A 24,102-nucleotide genomic window follows, 5' to 3' on the forward strand; every position below is an offset into this window, starting at 1 on the left:
ATATCTGCATGTGACATTCTGGGCATTACTTTCAGAGCAGTATATATATACAGTATTATACAAGGATATCTAATACCTACTAGTAGTCTATCATTTTTAAATTTTTATTTATTTTTAGTTCAAATTACAAGGACTACTCGGAAGCAGATGTGAGTTACTGAATTCCTTGGTATAGAAAACATAGCACCACTGATATTTATCAATGTTTGCTGAATGTTTGCAGAGGTCAAACAGTGGATGTGAGCACAGTGAGGTGGTGCGTTTCAGCAGCACCAACAGTGACTGTGGTCACCTCTGCTGGTGCAGATTTTCATGAGCAAGGTATGCAGGTTCCTGTTTATCCTTGGTGAAAATGCAACATTGGTGATGGTGACAGTGGGTCACCTTTGTTGGTGCCGATTTGGAGGAGCACAGCACACATGGTCTTGTTCATTGCCGGAGAAAATGCAAAACTAATGGTAATGACTATGCTGAAAAATAGTATTTTGTCGCTAAAAATGTGTTCTATCAAACAGTGTTATTGTGCTCTTTGTATCTGTTGTAGTTTCCATGGAATTAAATTGGAGGCATTACTTCCAGAGCAACCTACATAGAAAGGATAACAGAAGCTACAAAAATAATTAGTAGTAGTAGACAAAAAATAACTTCTCCATGAATTTACAGTTAAAAAAAAAAAAAAAAAATGGAGCAAGCAATCACTGAAGTTGTATTTGTTAGTACTTCCTGGCCAGGCATCAAAGAACACTTGGCAACAAATAGAAAGAAAACCAAAGCAGCTAACGTGCACAAGCCTAAGACAACGAAATTAACGCAGCCTTGAGTTCATTTTAAGTGTGCATATTTAATAAGTAAGTGTTCCTTTCATATGTATTCTTTCTTCATCTCATACATTTTTTTCCTCAAGCAAAACAAGCATCTGACAAATCCTTGTTGATTCAATCTTACAAAAATCTTAATATATTTGAAGAGAAAATTTTAGATTCCATAGAATATCCACAGTACTACATTAGAACTGCAGTATTTGGTCTGTTGGAGATGGTTTTTCACATGCTTAGAAGCCTTTAGGTATTTACCTTGCAGAACCTTGCTCAGTTTTATTTTGAACCTGTATGAAGTGTATGAAATGTTAATTTCCACCACTGAATTATCTACTGTGTATTTGAGATCCACCTTCTCTGATTGTCCTCTTTTGCCCTTCTCTAAAAATTTTCTAGATCTAAAACAACCTCGGGACATACAGGAGCCATCACGAATTTATATAGTGATAAGATGCTAATAAGACACTGATTTTTTTCACTATTTCTTTCCTAAAAAATTTCAAAATTTTTTTTTGACGACTAAGCTGACAATGTCAAAAAACCACCTGTTATAAATTCGGGAATCTTATTCCTGAATCATTAGCGTCAGCTTACAGAGCATCATTTATAAAAGAAATCACGAGGAAATAGCAAGGTCTTGTGTGCATCACTTCATATTTATGTCATTAAATTTCATCTGCCACTTTAACACTTGAGTATAAAGTCTCATGCAGTTCTACAGTTCTGCACAGGTAGCTTCATCATTATTACCCTCAGTATCTTGGGTTTGTCATCAAACCCTGTCACCTCTCTATTCACACCATCAACTATGGTGGAAAATAAAGCTTTCTTGGCCCACGCTATTCAGTTGTCAGGCACGTATGCACACTCATGCAGTAAAGGGAAAGAAGCTACAGAGATATCAGAACTATGGAGGAGAACAGCAAAGCAGCCACAGGTTTGAATTCTTTGCTCATGCCTTGATTTGAATCTTGATTGCAGGCTGTTGATGAGCAAAAAAAAATGAGGCAGAATCAATCTTCTGGAAAAATTCATCTCTAATGCATAATCCTATAGTTAAAGCAAAACTCCTGCAAAGCAAGTCAGTTGATTACGTTTTAAGGCAGTGTAGAATTTTATCCAGTTTAATGGAGTCACATTCAATTCAGAACTTCTCCAGCAGGCTAAGGGCAAAGGGGAAGAGATAGATCACAAGGTAACCTTTTCGTTATTGCTCCATAGCACAACTACTACAGAATATTACAGGTGTTGCTGCCATGCACACCTGTTCAGAGAGCACTAGAAATGTGAGAACTTGACACACTGCATTGTTACCAGGAACTAAAAATTGACCTACAGCAGTCTTCCAGCAGGCTTTGCTGTGAGAAACGTCAGGAATGTTCTCCCAGTTCCCAGTCCATTTATTTGCATGTTAATTTATTAAGAGAGAGGTACTTTTCAAAAATGATGTTGTATTTATCACAGTCAAGCCCAACCTCTTGCAAACTTGAAGTAGTTCATGATCCTTGTGTCATGGGTCAATACATTCTGACTCCCGTGGACAGATGGAAACCAGAAGAATCGATATCAGACACAACTGCCACTTCCTGCTAACTCACAGCTCCTTGACCTTCCCAAGACCAGAACACGTGGACAGAAATAGATAAATGGCATAGAGCTAAGCAATTCCCAAGCTAAACAGGAGGAAATTTAACTCAGAAATAGCACTTTGGAATCAGTAAGGTAGTAGACAACCTGGAGTGAACAGAGCATGTAGATAGCTCTGGAGGGACATGAGCAGGAGTAGCTGTGGTCCCGATCAATCCCTATGCACTACAGCTGCACCACACTGAAGGGTGGGAGTCCAAGGAATAACACAGGGTTGGGGCCTCCAGGGCAGCCTGAACTCTTGAGAAACTGATCTTGGACAGTGCTGGTTTCTGCACAGTGACACAACCGTTTGCTAGCTCCCTGCTGTCCTTATACACTCTGCACTGCCTCTGCATGCCTGCTGATTCTGTTCTCATGCTTTTGGATCATACCTGAGATTTGGCCTGCCAAAGGCATTTGAAAGATTAATCTGGCCGTCAGCCATGGAAATATCCGCATATTAATTACTTCTCCCCCTTTCTCCATCCTCACCTTGGTTTTTGCACGGAAATAACAATATAATTGATGAGGAAAACTAATAAGGAAGAGATTAGTGAAATACTTGTCTTCTTTTAATTCTTTGAATTTCCATGTTAACGCAGAGGCACTCTGTAATTCAGAGAATAGCCAGTGACTTTGGGACAATGTGTGCAATGATAATGTGTGTCCAGTGAGAAACACAAAGCCATTTCCTGAGGCTACCACACTCTGCTGCTGTCTAGCTGTTTCTGAGTCAACAGCACACTTGTGCACGCTGCATCAAGTGCAGTCTATATCAGCCAAGCTATGTTGGTAGACAAAAGTGTTAACTGAGATATATATGCTCATCAAAACCTATTCCTAAAATGCCAGAGCTTTTGTTAACCCGTTCTGAATTTTCTGCCGGAAAGCTGCAGGTTGTCAGGAGATGCTCAGTGGTGTAAAATCTGAGGGAGCTCAGGGATGGCAAACAGTGGGAGGTGATTTTATGAAATGCCTGAGAGGAATGCTGCCCTGTCTGTTCCCTCCTATAGTACGCCCTTTGTTGATGAAGGCTGTCTTCCTTTTGTTGGTGTTCATTGTGGAGAGAAATGCACTAGTTATTTAGTGGTGAAAATGAGATGGCAGTAACAAGCAATGGAAGACAGTGTTGTTTTTCATTTTGCACTGATGCCCCTCTACAGAGGCATCCATTTCTCACATTAATCTTCTGAAAGCCTTTATTGTCCTGGCTTCCTGTTACAAATCGAGCTGGTGATGGCAGCCCCATGAAATCCCATTAGCATACTGAGAGCAGTGTATTACAGTACCAGGCAATAGAGTAAATGCAGAACAATGAGTACAATAGGGAATGTATTACCCCAAAATTAAACAGCAGCTCTGTTACTGCATAGCAGTTCTACAAAGGTGTCTCCTCCTCTTCTTGGAGACAAGCAAACTGCATTTTAGGGGCTTGGCTTCACTGCCAAGTGAAATCTGCCTCCTACGATCTAAGGAAAACAGAGACACCAAAGCATTTCCAAGCACCGTTGTCGTCTGTCTCCTTGTTTGTGGACCCAAATCTTTTTGAAAGTCTGACTTCGGGTATAAAAATACATCTATTTTTGATCTATGTATGTAACAGTACCTTGCAAACTCCTGAACTTGTTTTAGAGACTTACTCTTTCTTTCACTGGCATCAGTGGCAGCACATGACCATAGCATCCAGAAGAGGGTTGATTTTGACATTGTTTCCTGCGAAGAGAAGTTGGCAATTTGTAGCCGTGCAAGCAACACCCTACTATGAATGAGCTGGATCATCAAAGTATGCTAATACATCCCTAAAAATGGACAGTTCTCAGGGCAGACCCTGCGTGCTCTCTCTCTAGGAGGTCTTAATGGACTGGAAGTAAAGGCGCATACAATAGGCAAATGCAAGCCAGCTTGAGCAACTCAGATAAGGAGTAATCCTTAAAAGGAATTAGCACTTACCTTTGCTTTAGTAACGGGTTGTAAATGCCTCTTCAAAAATGTGGATTCCCATCGTCTGTCAAATATGGGTGTGTTCAGAGGTGGGAAAGCAGCTGTGCTTTCTCAAAATGAAAAGGATAGTAAATTTGAAAGGCTTTTCCTTTTGAAGTAAAGCTGTCAATCATTTTAAAAGCAAATCAGACTAGATATTGGCATGTTGCTTTTGATGAGAGATCACTTTCTGACTTTAATTCTAAAAATGGAAACAGTAAGTCTGTAATTTCTTTTCACATGCCAGATGTCAGGTTTCTGTGTTAGTAACTTAAGATGATTTAATGACATATATCTGCCTGTAGTAGTTCATTTCTCCATGAGGCATGCTGGTCTGAGGGGTCTCATAGACCAAAGGGTCTTCAGGGAACATTGACTTCTGTCTTTGCAGATAAGCTTGCAAATTGGAATGAAGTCTGAAATGAGAACATCTCTCCAAATACTTGTATTAGGACAAGCATTTACAAGTTCTTCAGCTGAATGTAGTTGAAATGAACTATTAACTTACTAATGGGAATTAACATTAGATAATGTTCTTTGGTATAATAATCTGTCATATTATCTGGAAAATTAAAATAATAAATAGAAAAAAATAGCTGAACATATGAAAAACACAACACAGTGTGAATCCCATGCATCCCATCTTTCCTGCTTTAAGATAAGAAAATCAAGAAAGTATTCATGAGTTAGTCTAACGCTGGGGATGGGCAAGGGGCACAAAATCTGGCCATATTACGATGTTAAAAGAAATGTTCCACTGAGGTGTTCAGACTGAGGTTGGTTTGCATGTGAGAACTGACACACACAAAGACAGGCATCTAGTTTGTGCTAGTTTCATACAAGTTTTCAGGAGTTTCATCAAGTTTTCATCTTGTCCCAGAGGAATCATGGTTGTGCATATAATAAGCATCTCAAATGGTGCATATGGACCTTGCTGTAAGAGTAGGAAGGGACTTGCTAGGATTTTCTATCTTAACATATCAAAGAAAATGACCAAATGGATTTTAGATAGGAACACAGAACCTGTTTTGGACATCAAGAACAGAAAATCATGCAAGAGATGTTTACATTCACATGATCTGAACCTCATCTGCCCCCATATCACACGCCAAAGAAAAAATTCCAACACTTTAAAACAAATGAAATACCTTTAGCACAACAGATAACAAATGTTTACTAAAGGAATTATGCTAACCATATCATTGCTCAAGGGCAATCACCAGCACAGCTATAGGTAGATTTTTAGATTACCATTAGCAACTACTTCTTTTTCTCCCATGCATGCCTTACCTCTTGTGAAGAGCTATGGAACAGAACTATAGCACTTCCTGTTTACCTACCTTCTTCAAACCAACCCTCTTAGAAGATTCCCCTTAGATAACCTTTAAGTAGCTTCTGAATCATCGCAGGAAGCGGTTATTCATTGCTAGCTGCTGTGTGAAATTATTCAGCTGTCAACAGTTTGGAAGTTCCCCTTTGTCACAGTGTGCTCATGCTTTCTAGGAGGTTAGCTATAGTCACTGTGAGATGTGTTCTCCAAACATCACAAGTGAGTCTGGGGAGATAAGAAATATTCACACAAATCTCAGAGTACTCAGTTGCAGGGAGCAGCACACAGAGCTCCTGAGAGTTCCATTTCAGTTTAACCCGACCTGTGAGGCTGAGCATTCCTCAATGTCCACATTAGTCCTTATAACATTTTAAAAATATGAATGCAATGTAAAAGCAAAATTACCAATATGAAACACAGCTTCCAGTGTGGGAAAACAATTAACTAATATTTTAATAATGCACATGTATTTCTAAACCTCTTCAAGAAGACCTTTTTACAGTGGTAATCCACTCTGTAATACATGATCATGTAGTAATAATGAAGTAATAGTCAATGGAGTTAAATCCAGTTGGCAGCCATCACAAGCAGTGTCCCCCAGGGCTTGGTACTGAGATTGCTTCTATTTGACATCTTTATTAATGATGAGTGCACCCTCAGCAAGTTTGCAGATGACACCAGGTTGGGAGGGAGTGTTGATCTGCCTGAGGGGAGAAGAACATTACAGAGGAACCTGGCTAGACTGGATTGATGGGCCACGGTTAACTGTATGAGTTTCAATAGGACCAAGTGTCAGGTCCTGCATTTTGGTCACAACAACCATCCCTACAGGCATCCCTACAGGCTTGGGGAGGAGTGGCTGGAAAGCTGCCTGATGGAAAGAGACCTTGGTGTTCTGATGGACAGTCAGCTGAATATGAGCCAGCAGTGAGCCCAGGTGGCCAAGAACGCCAATGGCACCCTGGCTTGTCTCAGGAATGGTGTGGTGACAGGACTGGGGAACTCATCCTGCCCCTCTAGTTGGCACTGGTGAGGTCTCATCTCGTGTACTGCGTTCAGTTTTGGGCACCTCAGTACAGAAGGGACATGGAGGTGCTGGAGCAGGTCCAAAGAAGGGCAACAAGGCTTGTGAAGGGCTTGGAGAATGTGCTCTATGAAGAGAGCCTGAAGGAACTGGGGCTGTTTAGTCTGGGGAAAAGGAGGCTGAGGGGAGACCTTATTGCTCTCTTCCACTACCTGAAAGGTCCTTACAGCAGAGCAGGGTTGGTCTCTTCTCTGGTGACAAGTGACAAGACGAGGGGAAATGGCCTCAAGTTGTGAGTATGTTTAGGTTGGATATCAGGAAACACTTTTTTACAGAAAGGGTTGTTAAGCCCTGGAATAGGCTCCCCAGGGAGGGAGTTGAGTCACCATCCTTGGATGTGTTTAAGAACTGTTTGGATGTGGTGCTCAGGGACATGATTTAGTGGAGGATTGTTAGGGTAGTATAATTAGGTTGTTGTTGAATTTGATGATCTTTAAGGTCTTATCCAATGTTAGCAATTCTATGATTCTATGATTCTATACCTTCCTCTGGTGCCAACAGCAAACCAGATGAAAATTATCCCAGCAGCGTGTTTGGGAGCAACTTGCTTTGAGCATGAGCATAATACATTTTATGACAGGTTTGTCTTCCTTTATAGCTAGGCTAGAGAAGATCTCCAACAGTTAAGGTATTACTGCTCAGAAAACAGATGTGATGCACCGAAGCGTCACTTGTTAAATGTTCCCAGTAGTCTTCTTTCTGCTTCAGTTCTAATAACAGTATGATATTATCTATTCTTCTTTAAAAAAAATTAAAAAAATAGTCTGCAAGCAGCACTACTAGCTGCAGTCACTGAGGAAATTCTGTGTATTTGCCTCAGTGCCTTCTACTATCCAGGCTGGATTAGGATTCTGCTGTGTAAAGCCATATTGTAGGAAATGATTCCTATTCCACATACCATAAGCCAAAATCTAGAAAACCATTTAGGGATCTAAGACAGGCTTTAGCTGCATAAATACAAATTGCAGTCATCAGAAATGTCATTCAGGTGTTGCCTAAATCTGAAAGTACTCAGGAGTTGAGCACTGCACTGACACAAACTTTAATTTATTGTCTTTTCCAAATTGTCTGGGAAGTCCAGACAGTATCAGCAGTTTCTTCCATGTCCAAGCCCTTCTGAGTTCAGCAGCCCAGATTTGTGATCTGCTTAGTGGCTCAACACAATGTAATGTGAGGGCCCGTTGTCCAGACAGAGTCTTGCAGGAGGCTTAACCATTGTATTTGCCCTGAAATGGTGAGGGACAGAGCACACCACAGCTGTTGCTACACCTGGAAGATCCATTTTGGTTTCCTTTTCTGCCTGAGAAGATCACAAACTATCTATCTGCTCAGGTCCTCCACTCCTCTCCTAATATCTACCATATGAGAAAGTAGTCTTTAACATCAGTTTTCCATGTTGCTATTCCACTTATGCTTAAATATGTCAAAGTAAAGTAGGGATAGCAAGAATGTCCATCTATCATACTAAGACTCTAATCTCTGCTTCACTGACATCAGATATTTTATCAGATAAGTATTAGATGACCATTTAATATAAAATACAGCTAAGTAGAGTATGGCCCATTCAGTAAGTTGGCTGACAAGAGTCCCTAGGGTGGCAAAGGAGTCCAGGAAAGATAGACAGTCTTCAGAAATTAAATTTGGATGGAAGGCACAGGAACAGGCCAAAATACATGTCAGCAGGAAGAAGAGCCAGGAAGTAAGAAAGAAGAAAATATTTACGAGCTTTGGAAGAAGTAACAGGTAACTCTGTAGGATTACAAAGAGATTTTGAGGTTATTCAGGGAGAAAATTAGAAGGGCCAAAGCTCAGCTGTAAGTTAACTTGGCTACTGAAAGAAAAGGTAATAAAAATGTTTTTATCATTGAATAATCTACAAAAGGAAGACCAAGGAGAATCTCCATCCTTTATTGAATGCTGGGGAAGAAGTTATGATAAGAGATGAGAAAAAGACTGATGTACCTAATGTTTTTTTGTTGTTGTTGTTTTGTTTTGTTTTTTTTACTCAGTCTTTGTTAGTAAAATTAATGGTTCTCAGAGCACCCAGCCTATGGAGTTCAAAGACAGCCAGGGAGCAGAACAAAACCCTTTATAATCCAACAGGAAATTGTTAGCAAACTACTACACTACTTTGCCCCACAAATATGTGGAATTGGACAGGATCCACACTGAAGGATCTGGTCTAAGTTCTTGTCAAGCCACTTTCAATACTTTACCACAAGTCCTGGCAAACCAGGGAGGTCTCGTTGACTGGACACCATCTACAAATAGGGGAGAAAGGAGGATCCAGGGAATTACAAGCCTACATATGTGACGTTGGTGCCAGAGAAGGTCATGTGCAGACTATCCTGAGTGCCATCAGATGATATGTACAGGACAACCAGTATGTATGGGTTTATGAAATACAGGTCCTGCCTGACTAACTTGATCTCCTTCTGCAAAACATGACCCACTTAGAGGATGATTGAAAGGCCGTGGATGTTGTTTACTTGGACTTCAGAAAGGCATTTGATATTGTTTCTCATAGCCTTCTCTGAGAGAGACTGGCTGCTCATGGCATGGTGTTAAAAAACTGCTTGAATTGCCAGGCTCACACAGTTATTCTGAATGGAGTTAAATCAGGTTGGTGGCTGGTCACAAGTGATGTTCTCCAGGGCTCAGTACTGGGGCCAATTTTCTTTAACATTTTTGTCAATGATCTTGATCAAGAGATTGTGTGCACCCTCAGTTAATTTGCAGATGACACCAAATTGAGCAGGAATGCTGATCTGCCTGAGGGTAGGGATCTGGATTAGCTGCATTGATGGGTTGAGTCCAAGCACATGACGTCAACAAGGTTAAATGACAGATGCTGCATTTAAGTCATAACAACTCGTTGTAGCAGTACAGGTTTGGAAAAAAGTATCAGGAAAGTTATCCAGCAGCAAATGACCTGGGGATACTGGTCAACAGCCAGCAGTATGCCCAGCTGGCCAAGAAAGCCAGAAGTATCTAGGCAAGGGACATAAAAAGTGTGGCCACAGGACTGAGGAAGTGGTAGTCCTCTTGGATGAGGTGATGATGAGTCTGCATTCAAAATACTGTGTTCATATGGGGGCACTTCAGAAAAGAAATTGAATTGCAGGAATGCATTTGGAGGAGAGCAATGAAGCTGCTGAAGGAACTGGAAAACAAGAGGGAACTAGACTATTTAGTCTGGAGAAGAGGAGGCTGAGGGAAGACCTCGTCACTCTCTGTAACCACCTGAGTGAAGCTGTAGCAAGAAGGGTGTCTTCTTTTCTCAGGTGAGATTTTGATTAGATGTCAGGAAGTTTCATCACAGCAAGTTTGATTAGGTTTTGGAACAGTCTGTCCAAGGAAGTGGTGGAGTCATTATTCCTGGAGATATTTTAGGAGACTTGTGGATGTAGTGCTTGGGAACATGGTTTAGTGATGGACTTGGTAGCGTTAAGTAATAGCTGGACTTAAAGATTTTAAGGGTCTTCTCCAATCTAAATGATTCTAAAATTCTATGATAAGTAGGAAAATCTTGTAAAGACATGAAAAAATCATCTTAAAAGACCTCTAAAGTAAAGTACAACCAGTAAGAAAGAATTTGCTTAAATGCATGATGAGTGAGGCAGACCGTAGTGCCTAAATTCTTGCTGGTACATTTGCAAAGTATGAATAACTTTAAGGAATTTAATTACAATGACCTATATTCAGAAAGTTCATTCAGTTACATTGTCACAAGACTACAGGACTTAACTGGTATCGTGTTGCCTTCTCTGCAACAGTCTGCATACTTTTCTAAGTTGTTCCTTCTTGGGATTTTCTTAGTTCAAAAGTGAAACACAAAACACAAACAAATAAATACATATATAATTTCCTCTTGTTTTTTAATAGTGCTCATCACCACAGAGTTCTGCCTCTGAAAATATCACTTAGATCTCAATTACACTCTCAGAGCATTGCTATGATATTAGAAAGTCTACCAGACTTACTGCTGTATTTGTAGCATAGGTATTTCGTATCCATGCACTGGCTTCCCTGAGGATTTTCACATTTTAATGGCTCTGAATGCACATTTAGAAACTGATTCTCATTTAGAAACTAGCTTTCATGGCTGATAATTCCTATCTTTCATTAGCAGACCACTCATTGAGAAGGGTAAAGTGTGCTTGGTTTTGCTGCACTCAGTTCACTCTCCCTACCTATACAAAAGTGTGGGGGTTTTTTTGTTTGTTTTTTTGGGTTTTTTTTTTTTTGCTTTTTTTTTTTTTTTTGAGGTTTCCCTGTTTTGGTTAAATTTTCTTTTCCTTTGCTTAAATGCCCTTTTGTTTCTAGTTTCAACCAAAGCAAACAGAAAAACACTGCAGACAATAAAAATCTTAAGTGGTGTTTCTGGTCCAGAAATATACGAGCCTGTCTCTCATCCAAAAACATTTAGGCAAGTTTGATTATGCTTTGAACCAAAATGTAAACCTGTACCCAAATCAGTGCCAAGACATTACTACTTTCAGCATTATAACTATTGCACCAATGTGCTGGAGAAATTCCCTGATTGTACTCAAGCTCACTGTTGGCCTGCCTTCAACAAGGCTTCCATAGAACATAATTTCCCTAAATCTGCCTGGATATCTCTCTGTCAATTATTGCTCCTGTTTACTGATTTCTGATGTGATAGGCCCTTTATCACAAAGAAGGTATGTATCCCCAGGAATATATCAAGTCTACATGATCATTTGTGAGGAACGTCCCCAATCCAAAAGCACTCTAGAAGAAACATTGCCATTCTTATTTATTGCCTTGTCCTGTCTCCTAATTATATTCTCTCTCTCCAGCTGATTTGAAGAGAGATTTAGAACAGAGAAAAGGGGAAGATGGCTACAGATCCGTTTCCCTAACGTAAAAAAAAAAAAAAAGAAATAATGCAATATGAAACGTCAATCAATTTCAAGTTTCTTGGGGTAACAATTCAGACCCTCATTTGTAAATGAATTATGGTTTCTAAAATACTTCACTGTTTTTGATGGTGATTCCAAGTAATTAAAAGGAATACACAGGATGTAACTAAAGCTAATAATTATATCAGATGCTTGGTCAATAATTGTATCAGGTCCTAAAGCTTTAGTAAAAGGAAAAGCACATGAAAAATTATTGCATTTTTTCTTTGTTTTATTTTAATTTTTATTTTACTTGAGTCCCATTCAAGTTTCTTCTGAATGAACAAAGAAAGCCACAGAGATCCAAGCAAATCTAATCTTATCAAGATATTTTGCTTTAGAGTGCAAGGTGATGATGCTAAAATGTTTTTTAAAGATAGAAAGTCTCATTTACCAATCGGTTCTTAGCATTTTTAGTTAAGACTGCATTTACTGAAATTTGTTACCTTCCTCATTCAGTTATCAGCAGTCTTCATTGTGATTTAACCTCTCCACAAATTTCTGCTATGGTTTGTAGGAAATCAAAAGTCAAAGCATTGTAAGAAAACAAAACATATTCATATTTTTCTTTATGGAGAGGTAGATATATCATGTCCCTTTATTTCTAGAACTGTTCTTAGTTTTCCTACATCTTTTCAGTTGAGAAAGGCATTATCAATAAGCCCCAGAGACAGCATAGCTATGAAGTTTAATTTTTTATAAATTCACATCTTCTGCCAATGTGAAATCAAGTGATCTGTCTTACTTTCAACTCAGCAGATTAAAATAATCTTGTAGGGTTCTACTGAGAAAGCATTTTACGAATATTTCATTAAGCATATTTATATAAAGCTTCACAACCAGAACCTCTGCAACTATAAAGCAGCACCTCACTGCAGCTTACTTTAGGGATTTTTCTTTCCCTTTATCCAGAAATGGCATCCACAATAATAATGAATGCTTCAGTCAGAACTCCCACAGTTCCTTAAGAATACCACAAGGGCTTTACTGCTAATTGAAGAAATAGATAATATGTGTCTTCAGTTCAGCACCCTTTATATATTTCATGGGATTTTTTCATCAACATTCAGACATTTTCTGTTTGAAATTCTAAATAATTTAATGTTCCCCATATGGATCAACTTGTCTCAGCTTAAATAAAAGGAATCAAAAAGGAGGGGGGGGGGGGGGGGCAAAAAGTAAAACTTCTTTGACTCCTGTGTCAGTAGTACCGATCAGCTACATGCATTTTCCATCTGCTTCCACTAAAGAAGAGGTGAACAGCTGCATCCTGCAGGAAGACAACCCAAATCAGCCAAAAAAAACATTGAGCACCTGGTCATTTCCTGTTCCTAGCTCCACCGCTGCTGCAAGCAGCAGATCAGGTTGTACAGGCTATGTCTGCTAACTTTGAATGAATACTTCTAAAGAAAAATGCTTTTGTGCTCTTATTCTGCTTTCTCTTAGTAAAATCTCTTTGCCTATTGATTTGAGCGTTTAGGGGTTATATTTTCCTTTGTGTGCACTGGATTGAACTGCATAATGCCAGATCTGTGAAAATTTATGGGCTCATAGCCTCCTAAACAATAAGCACACCAGACTAGTGCTGCAAATTAAAGAGAAACCAATTATTTTCTTTGGCACGGTCTAACTCTGCAGATAATTGGTAATATATATTGTCTTGGGTGGTTGCATCTCATCTATTTATTTGCTTAAAGCATTATCTACCACTTTGCCCTTATTCTTCAGATTATACCATACAAACCTTCCCATTCCTCGTATTTGGAAGAACATTTTGTTGTTGTTGTTTTTGTGGTTTTTTTTTTTTTTTAAGTTAATAATACATAGAAATTTAAAATACCTGGTTAGCTGACTCGTGCACCTGAGGATACTGATGTTTTCAGATACTTTGCATGAAGCACAAAGTTTCTTGAAAGATATCTGGCCCTTTTGCTGATGTCTCCTCCTGAAAATGTTGGCAGAATACTTTTCCTCTTGCACACTGTTGAAGCAATTTGCTTACTCACATGGTACTGTTTGGCTTTCTGACTGAACTGTGGAAGGCTTACAAATAGATAATAGACCACCTGTAGCGTTAGGCAGAGTGAGAATGTTTTCTGGAATTGACAGAAGAATTAAGAAATTTCTAATCTTTTTAAATCTAGGAACCCTAAATGTTGGCCTTTTTTGGGAAATGAATGATTTTAAATGCAGTAGATCATTTTGAAAGTAACAGTAGGTGTCAGAATTTAAACTCATGTTCAACATCTTCAGAAACAGCAACATGAATATCTTAAATTCCTATATAGTTTGGGGCATTATACATGTCTAGTTAAGTAATTTCAGTGCTGCATTTCATCAAGAGTTTGTGCCTGAGTGAAAAATTGGCCTTCTAGACTATTAAATTTGTTGATAACATGGCTGTGGTCTTGCAGATTTGTGAGTGCAAGACTGTCTTCTTCATACTATTCTATTTTTCAAGATCTACATTTCTTTTGGTTCCAAATGGTCCCAAACATTGGGTTTGTTTTTTTTTTTTTTCCCCCCAGTTTCCACAGTAATCATCATTAAAAACATCTGCTGCAGCACATGGCTCATATTGTGCATCCTGTGTGCACTGCGAGAATGCAATCTGAGTTTTGTGGTGGGTCCATGCCTAGAAATAGGGAGAATGTTTGAGTAAGCCTTCTTTTGCATTCTGTGAAGGTCTCTGATGCAAAGGCTTGTTCTGTGTTGTCTTGCCTGGCACTTATGGGATGAAACTCATGAAGAGAGCACCTAGCAGAGAAGCTGGCTTCTGCATGAGACTGCAGGGAACAGCCTTACAGAAGCAGTGCTTGTGCAGCCATATCTTTGTGACCTGGTATTTCTGCTCATGCTGGGATGCATAGAACAGCAACAGCCACTTCATGTTGTTTCACCAAGATAGACAAGTTTTGTGCCAGGACTGCACTGTTGTACCTTCTTTCTACACAAAAGTCTATGAATCACTCACACTGTTAGCAGGGTTAATAGAAATGCAGGGGTCAGGACTAAAAGTGCTGACTGCTTTGGCTAATTGCTGATGTTTATCCTGTGAAACCCACTCTTTGTATGCAATGTTTCATGGTATCATGTAAGTTTGAGGTGAACAGCTTAATCTCACTCTAGTTTCTATACCTGTCCCCAAGTCTACTTCTCACTTTTTCCTTTCACAGTTGAATGCCAAACCATTTTTTAGCCTCAGCTTAAGGAGGAAAAAAAAAACAATCATCACTGCAACCCTCTGATTTATGAGGTTGTAAGTAAAACTGAATAAGGATATTGGGATGGGAGAAGTACATAATAGTGGCATTATTCAGCAAACTTAAATTCTGATGATGATTAAAACTCACAGCTCACAAAACTTCTTCAAGATTAATAAAAAAAAGAAGAAAAAAAAAGAGAATTATGTTATGAGTTCCTGGATGGTAAGTTTTTCCAGCCTTCAGAATTCCCATACATTTATATGTACGAAAAAGCTATGCCTTTTTAACATAAAGATTTCCCTTTAAAGGGGAAAGATCATATTAAACTCTGAGACTGGTTCTCTTCATATTTATCTAGGTCCCCTAGATAATGATTATCTGTAAATAAGATATGCAAGTGCTGCTTTTTAGATCCTGAATCATGAGATGAATTCTATTACAAGATTTTTTTGAAGCACAATGTAGAAATACATGGTCTACAAGTACCTTCCTTCCTTGTAATCCATTCTATTTTGCACGTATCTCCTTTCTGTTTTTCTCTTCTAGGCAATTACCCCTGAGAATAAGTATATCCTGACAAAGTTACTCTTTCAATATGAGAACTGAAGAACAGAATAGGAGACTCTATAATTAATATTCAGAGAGAATATAAAATATCCATAAATGAAGGGCTAAGATGCAACATATATTCTTCTCCATTATTAGAGCTATTTGTGCAAGGTTTATTCTTGACTCTCATTCAATATCTTCCAAGCTAGCTTTAGCTATATATAGGTTCCTGTTTCAAAAGATTTATAATAGGTTTGCCATCTTCTATAAAATAGGATCCAGAGACTCTACTTTTGAAAATCTGCACATATTCAACAAGCTCCCAGGTCTCTCATACCTGCCTTAAACACTTCCCAAACATTATTAGTCTCCTATAATAGTGTAACTCTTTCAATAAGAATATTTTATGACAAAACCTCTAATAAGACCTACCAGTACTTCAAGCTTTGTCACTATCACCATTGCTATAACTGTACCTCTCTACAACACACAAACAAATTGGCTTTTGAAAACTGTTTTACACTCCTCATACTTGGACATTATGTCATATATCTACATTGGATAACAAAAAAGGATAACAAAAAAAAAAAAATCCTTTTTTTTTTTTGTCTGAAGGTCTGTTTTACAGAATCATTTGTGTTTTACTGACTGACAAAGATCAAAACAAATGTCATACAAAATTGATGAATAATAATTCATGTTAAAAAACTGAAATAAAAGGAGGAATACTTTCCTATGTTGCTTTTTAATAAAGCAGAAGGATTGAGACCCTGTTGAGGTACACTTAATTTTGTTTCTTTCAATTCACAAATCCAAACATTTTGCAGTATTTAAACCTTGAATATTTAATCAGGTAGCAAAGGTTCATAATCTGAATCATCAAACAATGTGTGTATACATTGTACACAGTGTTGCCTTGATACTTCTTATAGTTTTGTAATAGCCACTAAATAAACAAACACACAGATATACAGCCACCGATTATTTTGACATTTCTGATTAAGTGTAAAGCTTTGCCAAGCTAGATGCTGTACTAATAGAGCAATATTTAATGCCTTTCCTATCAACTAGAATTCCTTTCATGTAATCCCCATGGTTATTGCCAGGTTTAATGTTGGAAGCAGCAGTAACAGCCCATCAGAGAAAGGTGGGTAGGCGATGCCACAATGGAAGACTGAGAAGCCAAGGATGTACCATACACTGTCTGCTGCTACAGCCATGCAACCTTTGTCCCCTAGGTAGTGGGGAGCGCTGGAGAGAAAAGGTGAGCATGAAGAAGAGACAGTAAAGGAGTAATAAGTAATAAGAACAAGAAGAGGGAGAAAAGAAGGAGATAATGGTTGTTCAAAGAGCAGCAGTGAGGGAGAGAAAAGCAGCTATTAGCAGCAGTCAGCTATGAAGAGCCATGTAGGGAAGGCAGAAAGAGCAGCTTGAAGGCATTGGTTTAAGAACCATAGGCTCTGGTGTCGGTTTTGAAGTGGTTTTGCCTCTTGCTGCCACTGTGGCTGCTCTTGCTACTCACATCTATCACTCCCAAAACCCTGAAGGAGAAGGCAGGTTTTACAGTACCACTGGGAAAGCATTAAAAAAAATAGTCAGACAGCCAGTTCTTGCCTGTGAGGATGTGCTGAGCCTGGCCCACTAGCAACCCTGTCACTGAAATCACCAGAGCAACAGCCAGAGCTCCTCCAATCATCCCAGCAGCAGCATGCTGCGAAGTGCTGTGCAGGGAGCTGTGGTCTCTTGGACAGGAGGGTCTGTGCCAGATATCATTCAGTGTCAGTGGGAGTGAGTGATGGTGGATGGAGGACTGTGGTAGCTCTGTGAGTAATGCTTTGTACTGGAGAGTTCACAGCTTTGTCATAAAGGTTTCTTAAGGGTGAAGCTGACAAGATGGTGCTCAGTGACTGGTTTCAGGCCTTGCAAAAGCAGGAGATGCAGGACGTATTTGTGTGAGTCAACCAGCAATATCTTGTTTGTTCTGCATGAATTATTTTCCTTGTTTCTTAAGTCTTCCTAGATTTGTTTTCCTGTTCTAGCGATACTATATAGGCAGAATCACTGCTATAAAAGAATTCCTGGTTCTAATTATCAAAGCAGTGGAACCCAAGCTATATCTTACCAGCAGTGTGTAAGTGACAAAGAAAAATAAGTCAAATTAATTAAAAAAAGATGAGAATGTGAATCGATTGTTTCCCATGTTTCCCTTTATGCACTTGCTTGGTGCACTCATGTGAGAAATAATGTATCTCCTTGAATTGGTTTTCCAAATTCTTTTCAAGCCTACTGTGCACTCCAACCTTTAACGACAAGCACTTAAACAAAATGCACTGTTCCACTGGATTTACTGTGAGCTCTTAAGAGATTCTTTTGGTCAGCAAACTCACTGGAGAGCTTGACAATCTGGCCTTTTTTTAAGTTGAAGAGGAGCTAATTTAAAATCACCGGAGAAATAAAATGTAGGAAATTAAAGCCACAAATCAACAGAGCACAGGTGAACAGAATGAAATGGCCACAGATTTAGCTCATATTGCCTCCTCTCATTATGGGTCTGTCACTTTCCTTCTTGCCTGTACATCTTTAAGATTACAGGGGGGATGCAACAGATAGTTAGTATGCATAGTTTACATAAAAATAATCTTAAAATATTTTTCCATAAATGCCTGCACCTTACTTCATATCACCATAGGGAAAATAAATCAGCACAAGCTGTATGCCTACACTAGCTTCCATGCAGCATGATTTCTGATGAGGTCACCCAACAGGAATTAGATAGTAATAGAACTATGTCTGGATATATTTTTTCTTTTGAAACTTGTTACGGGCCCATCTTTTTAGGCCATAACCCTCCTATAGTGGTCCTGAAACTAGTTATATACTTGCTAAATCACTTTAGATTATTTTTTTTTTAAAGCAATCTTCAAAGTAGGTTCAGCAAACTGAGGAAGAGATATGGATGCTATCTATGCCTGTTTCATCTTATAACTCAGTGCTACGTGGACTCGACTGATATCAGCTCCTTCTTTCCCCTAGTGAAGACTTGCAGCCTACATCTCTCACAGCACCCACTCTACCAACACACCAGAGCTTATTGCTGTTCCAAGGTGATACATCTCCCTGCTTCTGTCTTGTCAGCCTTGTGCTTGCCTCGTTGGATCAACTATGTGAAGGGCAGCAGTGGCATAGGAGAGCAGTGGAGATGCAGGGACAGCTATGCTCTCCTGGGGCCTGTAAGCTCAGGGCCTTCTGTTGTGTACACATCAGCTGAACCCACATCCCAAAGCAGGGGACCAAGTTGCCTGTAACTACCAACATGTTGATTCTGAAAGCTTTCCAAAGGAAAGGAGAGAGCGTTACTCTAGCTTGTACCAAGCACAACTCTTCATTTGTGAAATCTTCCTCTCCTTCCTCCTCAGTTTCCTGGACCTGTTTATCCAGGCTTTAACCCAAACCATGTTAACCTCCAGATGCATAGTCTCTTCTGACTGTTCTTAATTGGTTGTTTACAAACTCCACCACCCACTGCCCACCCCAGCTTTCTTGGGCCAGCCTTCCTCAGCTTGCCTGCATTATCACCCTTTTTGATCTGCAAGGGGACCTGTTGATGCCATTCTCTCTCAAACACATTTTGATGTAGATGTGTCAGGCTAGCAAAACCTTGCCACACCAATTGTTTAACTCAGATAAAACACTGTTTAAAGAAGTGCACAAGGACTTTTCACACCTATTTTCCCTGAAAATATTCCAGACTTCGCAATAAGCAAGAGAAATGTGGAACTGTTGTGACTTTGTGACTAAAAATAGCACACAATGGGAGTTGTTCTTTTCCTCATGTCTAGTAAAATGAGAGGAAAGAGATCATAAATTTGTTGTCCTGTTTTACAACTGATACAGATGGATGATATCCAGCCCTGAGACCCAGTTCACAGCCTGTCAAAACCACACACAAAGGCTTTCATAAAATACAGAACAAAAACTCTAAGCCATGTTTTAGGCCTTTTGGTTTCTCTATGCTTTCTTTTGTGGTTGTTTTTTTTTTTCTGTATTGCATATCAACTCCTCTGTGAAGAGTAACCTTGTATTTTATCTTCTTTACACAGAAGATTGAATTTTCAAATCATTTTACAGGGAAAGAGATTCCAAACGGTAATCGTTCCTGGCTATTGAAGCTCCTCAGCCCTGAGAGATGCACATGCAAAGCCCTAGTGGTGCTACCTTGAACCGTTCTGTGAGACCTTGTCCCTCTGAACTCAAAGGCACTGTAAGGTAGACTGCTGCAGCACTGAGCTCCCTCCCTATTTCCAGGAGAAACCTAGAGAAATCCTGCTGAAACATATGCTTCCCTTTGAATATAATGGATGAGAAGGGGTCGAGGGCAGACTTGCTTGCATGTCTAGCGTGCCTGGCTGCTGCTGCAGTTCTATTTATTAATTCTGGGTTCAGTATTTTATAGGCACCATACAATGCCAGCTGAAGGTTACCACAGTAAAGTAGTAAAAAAGGATGAGGACTACAAAGCCATTGACAGTTTATTTTAATTCAGCTAGAAAGAGCAACTTGTGCTTTTATCATCCTTTGTATTTGGCAAAGGTTAGAGTTTATCTTAGTTTCACAAGCTGCCAAAATGCTGAGTAGATCCTGCCATTGTCTCAGTGAGCCCTGAATTGCATATTAATTGAAGATCTAAGGTTCTACATCAAACAGCAGAAGTATAACCAAACACTGCAGACCTGAGACATGAATGTCTCTGGAGCTAGGTGGGAATGTTTAACAACAGTACGGTTCTGCCCCTTTAAATGTTTCCTACAGTAATGTTACTAAACCCTTTGAAAGTTTGACCATGTTTTGCTACTAGCTGCATGTAGAGATGTTTTTCTGGAGGTCAGTCCAGCTTGCTGACCTTCTGGTCACATCCAAATGACCTGTGCCAGACACAGCTCCAGCATCCCAACTTCCAGGGCTGTTGGACATCACATACGTCATGGAAATTAAACACACCTCCTCCTGCAGGGCCTATTGATCACACACACAGCCATGCTCTTACTCTTTCCCAATAAAAGGAGAAATAAGATGAGAGCCTACAGAGGAACTGACTATCTCATCTTTTCAGGATGTCTATGTATGCTGTAAGAGCAGAAAAAAGCTCAGAGAGGAGGAGGAGGCTTAAACCAGCAAAGCAACAGTGACCTTGAATAAACAGGTGAATTCAAAACACCTGTTGTGAACACATTAAGACAACATAATGCACGAAGAATTTATAGCTACAGATGAGAACACATCTCACAGGCGTTACTTTATGTGTGTTCATAAAATGGAGGAAGAGAGAAGTGAGCATTTATCCCATCTGAGATACTAATGGTATATTACAGAGTTGGAAATCAAGAATCATGCCAAGGAATGTAAGGGATTCAAATCCACGTAATAAACAGATATGGTAAAGATTACAATATATCTGAGTTGCAGAAATTGTTCTAAGCTGTTTGTCTGGGTAGGGTTACTCTTTGATAAAAACTCACATTGGATCTGGGTCCAGCTTTATTGCTCAGTTTGGCTCTGAAACACAAAATTCCAGCATTTATAAGTTTAGATCTCGATCTAGATCTATAAGTTCAGGTCTAGACTTCGTGCATGGTTTCTTTGTACGGGAAACTGTACTGTACATTAAATCCCATCTGCAGCAATAAAGAGGTAACCAGCATCATTCAGCATCACACTGGCTGTTATGTTATTAGCCTTGGATACAGAGTCACAAACAAAGTCATAGCACCTCAATTGCATACTAGATATAAACATCTTTCTCTGGATCTAACTCCACCTGGCTGCCATACATATTTTATGCATCATTTTCATACAATATTTTGCTGAATTAATCTCTGTACAGCATTTTTCTCTTTATATCTGCGGTGCAGAACTTAGTGCACAAAAGTAGATTTGCAAGTGTAACTAATTAATGTAAAGTAAGTAAGATGTAGTTTCACCAGGCATTCTTTTAACAGAGAATGCCATTTAATTTTTAGCAGGCAATGGTGCCATCTTAGATGTGGCCCAAAATGAGAGGAGTCATTTCAAGCCATTTGCCTTGAAAGGAGCTTACAGTATGACCTTAATGTACTAAGTAGCAGCCATCATTTTAGACTCTGAATCGTGCAAACTGCAGCTAGAAAAAAAAAAAAAAAAAATGCATCCCAAGGTTGGATATCATCCAGAGAAGATCTTAAGGCTCTTAAACTTCCTACAGACTCACCATAGCAACTTCTGTCTCTGATTCACCCACAGAGCTGCCTTCTCATACTTTGGGGGTGTACTCATTGATACCTTTGAGCAAACACATAGGGCAACTGACTCTTAGGACTGCAAAGAAAGGATTAGTGAACAAAAAGAGACATAAAGGCTCTATTTCCCTATTCCATACACATACTTTAAGTAACAGAGGTTTCTTGAGTTTCTTTCACTTTTTTTCTTGTGGGCATATTACTGATTCACTGTAAAAATTTTGTCCTCCAGCTACCAGAGTTTGAACAAAGAGGTCATGGTTTTGAATAGTCATTTATTACCTGTGAGAGGTGAAAGAAAAGAAGCAAAACAAAAGCAGATAAGACAGAAAAGTTCTACCTTCACATAGAAATCTATCTGTTTCTCTTATCAGTTTTGATTGTTTTCGCATTTCACTTAATTCTTCCAAATGTTGATTTATTTGATATTCACTATTTATACACACTAGCATTTGACATTCTATATGCCATAAACAAATCATATTTAGCACTGTTGTTGGAATGTAAGCTCCAGAAACAAGAAAATATGTGTGAAAGCATCGTCTCTCAAGGAGAAAGTTATAATGTGAAATTGAGTCCTTGAGGTAAAAGATACTCTTTGTGATTTATCTCCATGCACAGAGGTGACCCACGCTCCACTCTCTTTCTAGGGCTAACACGAAAAGAGAGCTTCCTAGGTAGGTTTCCAAGACAAATTACAACTCCAAAGGAAAGAGCAGCTTTATTCACAAAATGGGTCACCAACAATAGCTGTCAGGTGGAAGGAAGTGTATCAAACTGGAAATATGGAATAAAGGCAAGTAAATTTACTGAGATCTCCTTCACGATACACAAAGGAGAATCTCTACATTCACTCATTATCTTTGAAGTAATGTGTAGCCTTGCTTTTCTAACATCAGCTATTGGTGTTCCTCAGTGTACAAAATCAACTCAAAGAAATCATGAAATCTTTCAGAAAACTTCACCAGCATGTCACCAAACATACTAGAAACAAGAACAGAATACTTAACCTCTATTTTTTTTTTTTAACTTCCTCATTTGCCATTGAATTAATTCAGTCCTGATCGTCCAGTCATATAACTTGAAGATCATTAAGTGTGTGCTGGAACCCTCCATTCAACTTGTTAAAAAACAGTGAAATGCTTAGCCTGTTTGCAGAGAACAGTTAGGTGGGAGCTCCACTTGCACAAAAATATGCATCAAGCGTAGACCTGTTCTACAAAAGTGCTCTCTTCTATCAGCCATTAAGTTTGCAAGTGTGTCAAATGCCTGGGAGCAGCCTAACAGCATCGGTGGGGTTTTTCAAGGAGAAGGCCAGTTTTACTTAATTACCTGTGCAGCTATACAGGCCAAGCTACTAAGACTAATGGAGTTTCCTGTGTCACACCGTAAACCCATCCATAGGAGGCATCAGTCTGCTGATCCAAACAGCTGGTGCATTTTGCCTATCATCCAACAACTGGCGGACAGAGAAAATGCGACAGTGGCAGACAGTCCTCATTCACTGCCCACTGCCACACAGCTCTGTTTCTAATGCTTCCCCACCAAACCTAGAGGGAAGCAGGGCATTTGGCTGTAATGTGGCAGTGGCTGTGGTGTTTCAGCTTTTTAACACTAGCTGTTTGTCTGGCAGAACAGCACACGCTGTTTTCTCATCCCAGATCTGGAAGTTCAGCCTAACAGTTCAAAGTTAAATGTGGATCTGTAGGACTCCCCTGGTTGTTTTTTTGCTTTTTTTTTTTTGTTGTGTTTTTTTTGTTGTTGTTGTTGTTGTTTTTGCAGCCACATATGCAGCACTGGAATATCCAGCTTGCTTCTTCTAATGCATTTCTTTCCAAAGAAGATCTCTACAGGGATGTTTATCTGGCTGCCAAATGCCCTGTATTTTCTGTCCTTACTAATCATGCATACTGTGCAATGTAGAATTTGAGCTACTAAGAACACTGCGATTCACTTTCTTATGTAAAAAAAAAAAAAAAAAAAAAAAAAAAAAAAAAAAAAAAAGGAAGGACTGTTGCACTTCACATAAAAATCAGTTAGTTTGTGACTGCTGGGACTTCTAATGATTGATGAGAGCTTTGGCATGGTTTCTGTTTGGAAAAGAGGACTTTGAACTGGTGGATGAAATACTGAGAGGAGAGACTTACATAATGGGCCTATCTCCCCTAATCTCCTCACCAAAGAATACACCAGGAAGAAAAACAAGAAGTCCCTTGTAACCCTTGCAGCGACAAGCACTCTGTTTAATGTATTCAGTTAATTATTAGACCCGAGCAGACCAATATAAATCTAGCACAACAGTGTGCAAA

At 39.2% G+C, this 24,102-nt stretch overlaps 1 protein-coding gene across 5 annotated transcripts in view; it reads right to left on the reverse strand.

The window, feature by feature from the left end:
* LOC109364114 (uncharacterized) overlaps positions 1-24,102 on the reverse strand; it is a 48,114-nt gene that overhangs the window by 14,843 nt on the left and 9,169 nt on the right. For 3 of the 5 annotated variants that reach the window (XM_085214401.1, XM_085214403.1, XM_085214397.1), the window contains 2 exons: positions 4,398-4,498; positions 4,088-4,160 (listed from right to left, as the gene is read on the reverse strand). The gene's annotated coding sequence lies outside the window, so the exon portion shown is untranslated. The remainder of the gene's footprint in view (positions 1-4,087; positions 4,161-4,397; positions 4,499-24,102) is intronic. The other 2 variants (XM_085214400.1, XM_085214398.1) reach the window with 1 other exon arrangement.

Source organism: Meleagris gallopavo, chromosome Z, assembly GCF_905368555.1.
Source record: "Meleagris gallopavo chromosome Z, MGAL_WU_HG_1.1, whole genome shotgun sequence".
Classification (NCBI taxonomy): domain Eukaryota; kingdom Metazoa; phylum Chordata; class Aves; order Galliformes; family Phasianidae; genus Meleagris; species Meleagris gallopavo.